This window comes from Carcharhinus amblyrhynchos, chromosome 23 (assembly GCF_965287045.1).
Source record: "Carcharhinus amblyrhynchos chromosome 23, sCarAmb.v2.hapA, whole genome shotgun sequence".
In the NCBI taxonomy this organism is placed as follows: domain Eukaryota; kingdom Metazoa; phylum Chordata; class Chondrichthyes; order Carcharhiniformes; family Carcharhinidae; genus Carcharhinus; species Carcharhinus amblyrhynchos.
This window is the reverse complement of record NC_137346.1, coordinates 32,990,681-32,999,435: the sequence shown is the minus strand read 5'-3', so window position 1 is coordinate 32,999,435 and position 8,755 is coordinate 32,990,681.

Below are 8,755 nucleotides of genomic sequence, written 5' to 3'. Positions count from 1 at the left end.
CACAAACTGGTGCAGACCAAGTCTAGCATTATGCCCTTTAGGACTTGGTCAGTTCAGTGTGTAGAGGTGGTACTAAACAACTCTTGACGATAAGACATTGAAGTCCCAGGGAATATTCTGCTCCTCTGTCAGCCTCTGCTTCCTCCAAGTGGTGTTCAACATGGAGTAGTTCCGATTCATTTGCTGAGGGGGTACTGTATCCGATAATCCTCAGGAGGTTTCCTTGCCCACCTTTGACCTGATGCCATGAGATTCAAGGAGCCAGAAGTCGACGTTGAGGACTCCCAAGTAATCTCCCTTTCGCCTGCGTACCACTGTACTGCCTTCACCGCCTCTGACGGGTCTGTCCTACCAGCACACCTGGACATGGTGGGGATGGCATCTATGACATTGTCCATAAGGTACGATTTGGCGAGTATGACCAACCTGTGAGACAGCTCTCCAATGGTGGCAGAGATGTTAGCAAGGAGCACTTCACACATTATCAGGTCTGGATGTGCCATTATTGGTTCAATTAGTACATTGATTTTGTTTTAGTTAATTCATGGGATCTAGCACAGACACGCCCCACCGCTCAGCTGATGAAGCTTTAATCTATGTTGGACACCAGCTGGAAGAAACATTGAGGACGGCAATGTCTCAGAAGGTACTTTAGGTGGGGTACTTCACTGCCCATCAAGAAGAGTCTGGTAGTACCACAACAATGAGCTTTTCTTTATTTATTCATTCATTCATCAGCAGCTAGGCCAGCATTTACTGTCTATCCCTAATTGCTTTGAGGAGGTGATGACCTGCCTTCTTGAACTGCTGCAGCGTATATGTGGTGTAGTACACCCACAATGCTGTTAGGAACAGTCTTCCTTATGGTGTTGTCCAGAACCAAATCATCTTCAGCCACTTTATCAATCATTTATCTTCCAACACAAGGTCAGAAGTGTATTTGTCCAATGATTTGTTCAGCACTGTCCACAGCTCCTCAAACATTGAAGCAGTCCATGTCCAAATGCAGTAAGATTTGGACAGTATCCAGGCTTAGGCTGACAAGTGTCAAGTAACATTCACGCCACAGAAATGTCAGGCGTGACCATTTCCAACAAGAGAAAATCTATCACCCTTTGACATTCAATGGCATTACCATCACTAACAACCTATCAACATCCTGGGTTTACCATTGATGAGAAACTGGACTGGACTAGCCATATAAACACTGTGGCTACAAGAGGGATCAGAGGCTGGGATTCCTGCGGCGAGTAACCGACCTCCTGACTCCCAAAACTGTCCACCATCTACAAGGCGCAGGTCAGGAGTGTAACGGAATACTTTCCAGTTGCCTAGATGGGTGCAGTTCCAACAACACTCGAAACTTGATACCACCCAGGACATAGCAGTCAACTTGATTGACTCCCATTCCACAAACATAAGAACATAAGAAATAGGAGCAGGAGTAGGCCATCTAGCCCTTCGAGCCTGCCCCGCCATTCAATAAGATCATGGCTGATCTGTCGCTGCTCAGTTCCACTTTCCCGCCCTCTCCCCATAACCCTTAATCCCCTCTCTTATCAAAAACCCATCAACCCGCGTCTTAAAAATATTTAGCGAGGCAGCCTCCACCACTTCAATGGGCAGAGAATTCCAGAGACACACCACCCTTTGAGTGAAGAAGTTCCTCCTCAACTCCGTTCTAAACCGCCCCCCTTTTATCTTGAGGCTGTGCCCCCTAGTCCTACTGTCTTTTTTGAGCAGGAAGAGTCTCTCCACCTCTATCCTATCCATCCCATTCATCATCTTATACGTCTCAATGAGATCTCCCCTCAACCCCGGTATCAGCCTAGTAAACCTCCTCTGCACTCCCTCCAAGGCCAAAATATCTTTGCGCAGGTGCGGCGCCCAAAACTGCACACAGTACTCCAGCTGCGGCCTCACCAATGCCCTATACAGCTGCAGCAAGACCTCCCTATTTTTATATTCAATCCCCCTCGCTATGAAGGCCAGCATCCCATTCGCCTTCCTGACCACCTGCTGCACCTGCAAGCTGGGTTTTTGCGACTCATGCACAAGGACCCCGAGGTCTCTTTGCACCGTCGCCTGCTGCAGTTTTTCGCCCCGTAAGTAATAGTCCTTCCTACCATTCTTCCTACCAAAGTGGACCATCTCACACTTGCCAACATTAAATTCCATTTGCCATTTCCTGGCCCATTCGCCCAGCCTATCTAGATCCTTCTGCAGACTCTCCACACCCTCCGCACAATTTGCCGTTCCCCCAATCTTGGTGTCATCAGCAAATTTCGACACCCTACACTCGGTTCCCTCCTCCAGATCATCTATATAAATGGTAAAAAGCTGAGGCCCCAGCACCGACCCCTGGGGCACGCCACTAGTCACCATCCGCCAATCCAAATAGCACCCACTGACCCCCACTCTCTGCCTCCTATTTGACAACCAATCCTCTATCCACGCTAACACCCTACCCCCAACTCCATGTCCCTCGGCCTTCTGCAATAACCTCGTGAGGTACTTTGTCAAACGCCTTCTGAAAATCTAGAAAGACCACATCCACCGGCTCTCCTCTATGCACCGCCCAAGACACATCCTCATAGAACTCCAGTAAATTTGTCAGACACGACTTCCCTTTAATGAAACCGTGCTGCGTCTGCTCTATCAAGCAATTCCCTTCAAGATGCCTCACAATTTCCTCCTTAATGACAGATTCTAACATTTTACCTACCACAGACGTTAAACTAACCGGCCTATAATTCCCCGCCTTTTGCCTGGCACCCTTCTTAAACAACGGCGTAACATTAGCCGTTTTCCAATCATCCGGCACTTCCCCGGAATCCAGCGACGTCTGGAAAATAACCACCAAGGCATCCACTATCACCTCCGCCATTTCTTTCAGAACCCGCGGATGCATTCCATCCGGTCCTGGGGACTTGTCCACAATCAGCCCCTCCAGTCTGTCGAGCACCGCCTCTCTAGTAACAGTAATGTCATTAAGACCCTCCAGTCCTACCACCTTTCCATCGCTAACACCCGGCAAATTATTCACGTCCTCCTCCGTGAAGACAGAAACAAAAAAGTTATTCAATACCTTAGCCATATCCCCATCCCCTACCACTAGGTCCCCTTTCTCATCCTCTAAAGGACCAACATTCACCCTAGCCAGCCTCTTCCTTTTTATATATTTATAAAAACTCTTGCTATCCTTTTTTATATTAAGCGCTAGCCCAGCTTCATAATTTCTCCTACCCTTCTTTATCAACTTCTTTGTCAATCTTTGTTGACATTTAAACCTCTCCCAATCCTCTTCTCGCCCACTACTCTTAGCTACTCTAAATTCCTCCGCTTTTAATTTAACACTTTCCTTCACCTCCTTCGTTATCCACGGCTTATTACCTCTCCTCCTACTATCCTTTTTGACCATCGGAATAAATTTCTGCTGAGCACCAAGAAAGATCTCCTTAAAGATCCTCCACTGCTCCTCAACAGACCCTCCCTCCAACACGCTCCCCCAGTCCACATTCGCCAATTCTTCTCTCATCCTACCGTACTCCCCTCTATTCAAACAAAGGACGCGTGTCCGGGAACCCACTTTCTCCTCCTCCATCTGCATCAGAAACTCCACCATACAATGATCACTCTCCCCAAGAGGATCCTTTACCACAAGGTCCCTAATTCTACCCGCCTCATTACATAGCACCAGATCCAAGATAGCTCGCTCCCTCGTCGGCTCCAACACACACTGTTCGAGGAAACTATCCCGGCAGCATTCCAAGAACTCTGCCTCGAGCCCCCCGCGTCCAACATGGGTCGACCAATCAATATGCAGATTGAAATCCCCCATAACTACGGCCGTCCCATTCCTGCACGCCGCACTTATTTGCGCGTTAACAGCCGCCCCACCTCCAGATCATTATTCGGGGGCCTATAGACGACACCCACCAGCGTCTTCCTCCCTTTGCTGTTCCTAATCTCCACCCACAACGATTCCACCCTCTGCTCCTTGGCTCCAATATCATCCCTTGCTACCACCGTGATGCTATCCTTAATCAGTAGAGCTACGCCCCCCCCCTTTTCCCTCCTGCCTATCCTTCCTAAACGCTTGATAGCCCTGTACATTCAGCTCCCAGTCCCTGTCACCCTGCAGCCACGTCTCTGTTATGGCCACCAGATCGTATCCATTTGTGTCGATCTGTGCCACCAGGTCATCCACTTTATTCCGAATGCTTCGTGCATTCAGATAAAGCGCTTTCATCCCAGCCTTCACCTGGACCCTATTTGCCGTAACGCCACCAACCATACTCACGCCCCCTACTCCCTCTATTATTGGGACATCCTCGGCCTCTTCCCTTACCTGTACCCTCTCCTTAACTTTAGACCTCGTAACATCACCTACCCTCGCACCCTCCCCCCCCCCCCCCCCCCCCCCCCCCCAATTAGTTTAAAGCCCTGTCTACAGTCCTCTTTACTCGATTTGCCAGCACTCTGGTCCCAGCACGGTTCAGACCAACCCCATCCCGCCCGAACAGGTCCCACCTACCCTAATACTGGTGCCAATGCCCCATAAATTCAAACCCATTCCTCCCACACCAATCCCTGAGCCACCCATTCACTTCCTTAATCCTGTCAACCCTACGCCCGTCTGCACTCGGTTCAGGCAGTAGCCCAGAGATAACCACCTTGTCGGTTCTACTTTTTAAATTCCATTCCCAGCTTTTCATACTCCCTCCCCAGATCCTCAGTCTGCATTTTGCTTATGTCGCCGGCACCCACATGTACCACAATGACCGGATTCTCACCCTCCCACTCCAGGTTCCTCTGCAGCCCAGCTGCGACATCCTGTACCCGAGCACCAGGCAGACAACGCACCCTTCTGTGCACTTCGTCATTGTGACAAAGGATAGTGTCAATACCCTTCACCCCACTATCCCCAATCACTACTACGTTCCTTTTCCCCCTCTCTTTGCCGATGTCCTGCTGCCTCACTGTACCGTGTGCAGTTTGCTCACCAATCTCACCTGCCTCATTCTCGTCCAGCCTGGAAGCAAGAACCTCAAACCTGTTATGCAGATTAAGAGGCTGAGGCCTCCGCTCCTCACCCCCCTTCCTCCTCCCAGCAGCCCCCTCTTGTCCCTGACCCTTAGAGTTAGCCAGTCTGGGGGGGTGGATGTCACCTGCACCCCATTGACAATGGCACCCTCTCTCCCCTTGATGAGCCTCAGTGTCTGTAGCTCAGAGGCCACCTCATCTACCTTGAGCTGGAGCTCCTCCAGCAACCTGCACTTACTACAGACATGGTCACTGGGATGGACCCTGCATTAGCTCCCTCCACCACCAACAGTGGCAACAGCGTGCATCACCCACAAGATACACTACAAGAACTCATCAATGCTCTTTAGACACCGTCAACTATAAAGACAAGGGCAGCATACAAACAGGAACACCTCCACCCGGAAGTTCCCCTAACCATCCTGACGTGGAAATATATTGCCATTCCTTCACTGCTGCTGGGTCAAAATCCCTAACAGCACTATGGGGGTATCTATAGTGCAAGGGCTGCAGCAATGATAAATTTGATTCTACAAGTTTGACAAAGGCCGATCTTCAGGTAAAATCTCATGAACGTCAAGCATCAAAAGTCTCAAAGAAGCGTCATGAATAACACCTTGAACAACAGGAGGAATTGCCGGTGAATTTGGTTAAGAACGGAATTTAAAATAAACAAACTAACTGTTAGAACTACATCATGGAACAATGAGATTTTTCAACTTTGATGCAAGCTGGAGAAAAAAGGGGTATAGAGGAGTCAACATCCAGGCACACTAATTTACAAGTGCTTGCCAATGTTGACACACAAGGTACAGCTGATGGAATCCAGGCAAGTGAACAGTAGTCATGATGTGGATATGCCAGCGTTGGACTGGGGTACATAAACATAAGAAATAGGAGCAGGAGTAGGCCATCTAGCCCTTCGAGCCTGCCCCGCCATTCAATAAGATCATGGCTGATCTGTCGTGGCTCAGTTCCACTTTCCCGCCCTCTCCCCATAACCCTTAATCCCCTCTCTTATCAAGAACCCATCAACCCGCTTCTTAAAAATATTTAGCGAGGCAGCCTCCACCACTTCAACGGGCAGAGAATTCCAGAGATTCACCACCCTTTGAGTGAAGAAGTTCCTCCTCAACTCTGTTCTAAATCGCCTCCCCTTTATCTTGAGGCTGTGCCCCCTAGTCCTACTGTCTTTTTTGAGCGGAAAGAGTCTCTCCACCTCTATCCTATCCATCCCATTCATCATCTTATACGTCTCAATGAGATCTCCCCTCATTCTTCTAAACACTAACGAGTACAAGCCTAGTTTATTCAGCCTCTCCTCATAGCTCAATCCCCTCAACTCCGGTATCAGCCTAGTAAACCTCCTCTGCACTCCCTCCAGGGCCAAAATATCCTTGCGCAGGTGCGGCGCCCAAAACTGCACACAGTACTCCAGCTGCGGCCTCACCAATGCCCTATGCAGCTGCAGCAAGACCTCCCTACTTTTATATTCAATCCCCCTCGCTATGAAGGCCAGCATCCCATTCGCCTTCCTGACCACCTGCTGCACCTGCAAGCTGGGTTTTTGCGACTCATGCACAAGGACCCCGAGGTCCCTCTGCACCGTCGCCTGCTGCAGTTTTTCGCCACGTAAGTAATAGTCCTTCCTACCATTCTTCCTACCAAAGTGGACCACCTCACACTTGCCAACATTAAATTCCATTTGCCATTTCCTGGCCCATTCGCCCAGCCTATCTAGATCCTTCTGCAGACTCTCCACACCCTCTGCACAATTTGCCTTTCCCCCAATCTTGGTGTCATCAGCAAATTTCGACACCCTGCACTCGGTTCCCTCCTCCAGATCATCTATATAAATGGTAAATAGCTGAGGCCCCAGCCCCGACCCCTGGGGCACCCCACTAGTCACCAACCGCCAATCCGAATAGCACCCATTGACCCCCACTCTCTGCCTCCTATTTGACAACCAATCCTCTATCCACGCTAACACCCTACCCCCAACTCCATGTCCCGACCTTCTGCAATAACCTCTTGTGAGGTACCTTGTCAAACGCCTTCTGAAAATCCAGAAAGACCACATCCACCGGCTCTCCTCTATCCACTGCCCTAGACACATCCTCATAGAACTCCAGTAAATTTGTCAGACACGACTTCCGTTTAATGAAACCGTGTTGCGTCTGCCCTATCAAGCAATTCCCTTCAAGATGCCTTGCAATTTCCTCCTTAATGACGGATTCTAACATTTTACCTACCACAGACGTTAAACTAACCGGCCTATAATTACACAGTAAAAAGTCTGACAACACCAGGTTTAAGTCCAACTGATTTAGTATGCAGAAGACCATTCAAAACTTAGAGGAATAGAATGAGATGGTTCATGAACTGTCTAAGAACTGGAAGTAGTAAAATGATCTATAAAACTCCAAGAGAAAGTGATTGATGTTGCTCAAAGAGAATTAAATAAATCCTCTGAAAAAGAGTAACATGACTCAAAATATGAACCCTGTTTCTCTCCCCAGAGTTGTTGCTAGACGTGCTGACCTTTTCCAGGATTTTCTGTTTTTATTTCAGATTACCTGCATCTGCATTATTTTGCTTTCATTTTAAAAAAAATTGAAATGAGATTCGGAGAAACCACAAGGAACAAATGTTCAAAGATTAAACCGGGCAGGAGCAGGAGCAAGAGCAAGAAACCCTTTTGTGGGAACATAAAAAATATCTCTATAATATTTTTGAAACGGCTAAGAGATTTTGATCAGAGGAAAAATGCATTGTAAACACAAAACGCCATTTTGACCTTAAATTAAAATGAGAATTTACCAAATCTGAGTTAGGAAAATGAACCGGAAGATGGTCAATAGCTAATGAAAATGGCAACTGCACTGTGATTGCAAATAAAACATTTGTTGCCAAGTTAAAGGCTGGGAATAAGAGAAAAAAGAAACACAAGCACTGAGTTATGATATGTAAACTCTGCTATTCCTTGTTACGTTTATTGACTTTGATTTGGTCAAACCTTTGCAATTGTACAATAAGACAAGTAGTTATGAAACAAAATGAAAAGTTTATTTGGATAATATGCAGTAAGTTGTTAGAAGTTCTTGTAAAGGTTTAAAGCAATTGTGAAGAAACGGTAACTGTAATGGAGCTTTCATTCTTTTGAGGGCAAAGTTGTGATGAACTTACCTTTTAAAATCAGTAGTCAAAGGCGAGAAACACCAGTTCCTAGGAGGCTTTGAAGTTTCAATGCATGTGCCAGCCATAAATTGCATAAGCGCAGCCATTCTGTGTTCTTTTTAATCTTTGGGTATTCTGGGCATGCATCAGCCGAATAATGGCCACCCATGCAGGTTGTTGATTTGTCATTAGGCCATAAATCAGCCCAGCATACATACACAGTTCTTTTTTGTTATACATCTCACCACTGGTCTTGTGCACCTGAAAAGAGGGAAACGTGAAACTGCACTAAATTGGAGTTCAGGTGAAAGGGAGCACCAGAAGTTAGCCAAGGAGCAGGACACATTGATGGGATCAGGGAGAGGTCTCAAACAAATAAGTCCTCAATCGGGAAAGGGGGGGGATCTGAAGCAAGCACCGTTAAGTTAAAAGTGAGTTGCAAAATTGACTCCAAATTAGAGAGAACACCACTGCTGAGATAGATTACCCTGGTTAACAGCCAACCTTGGCTTCCTCAAAATAAGCAAGATGA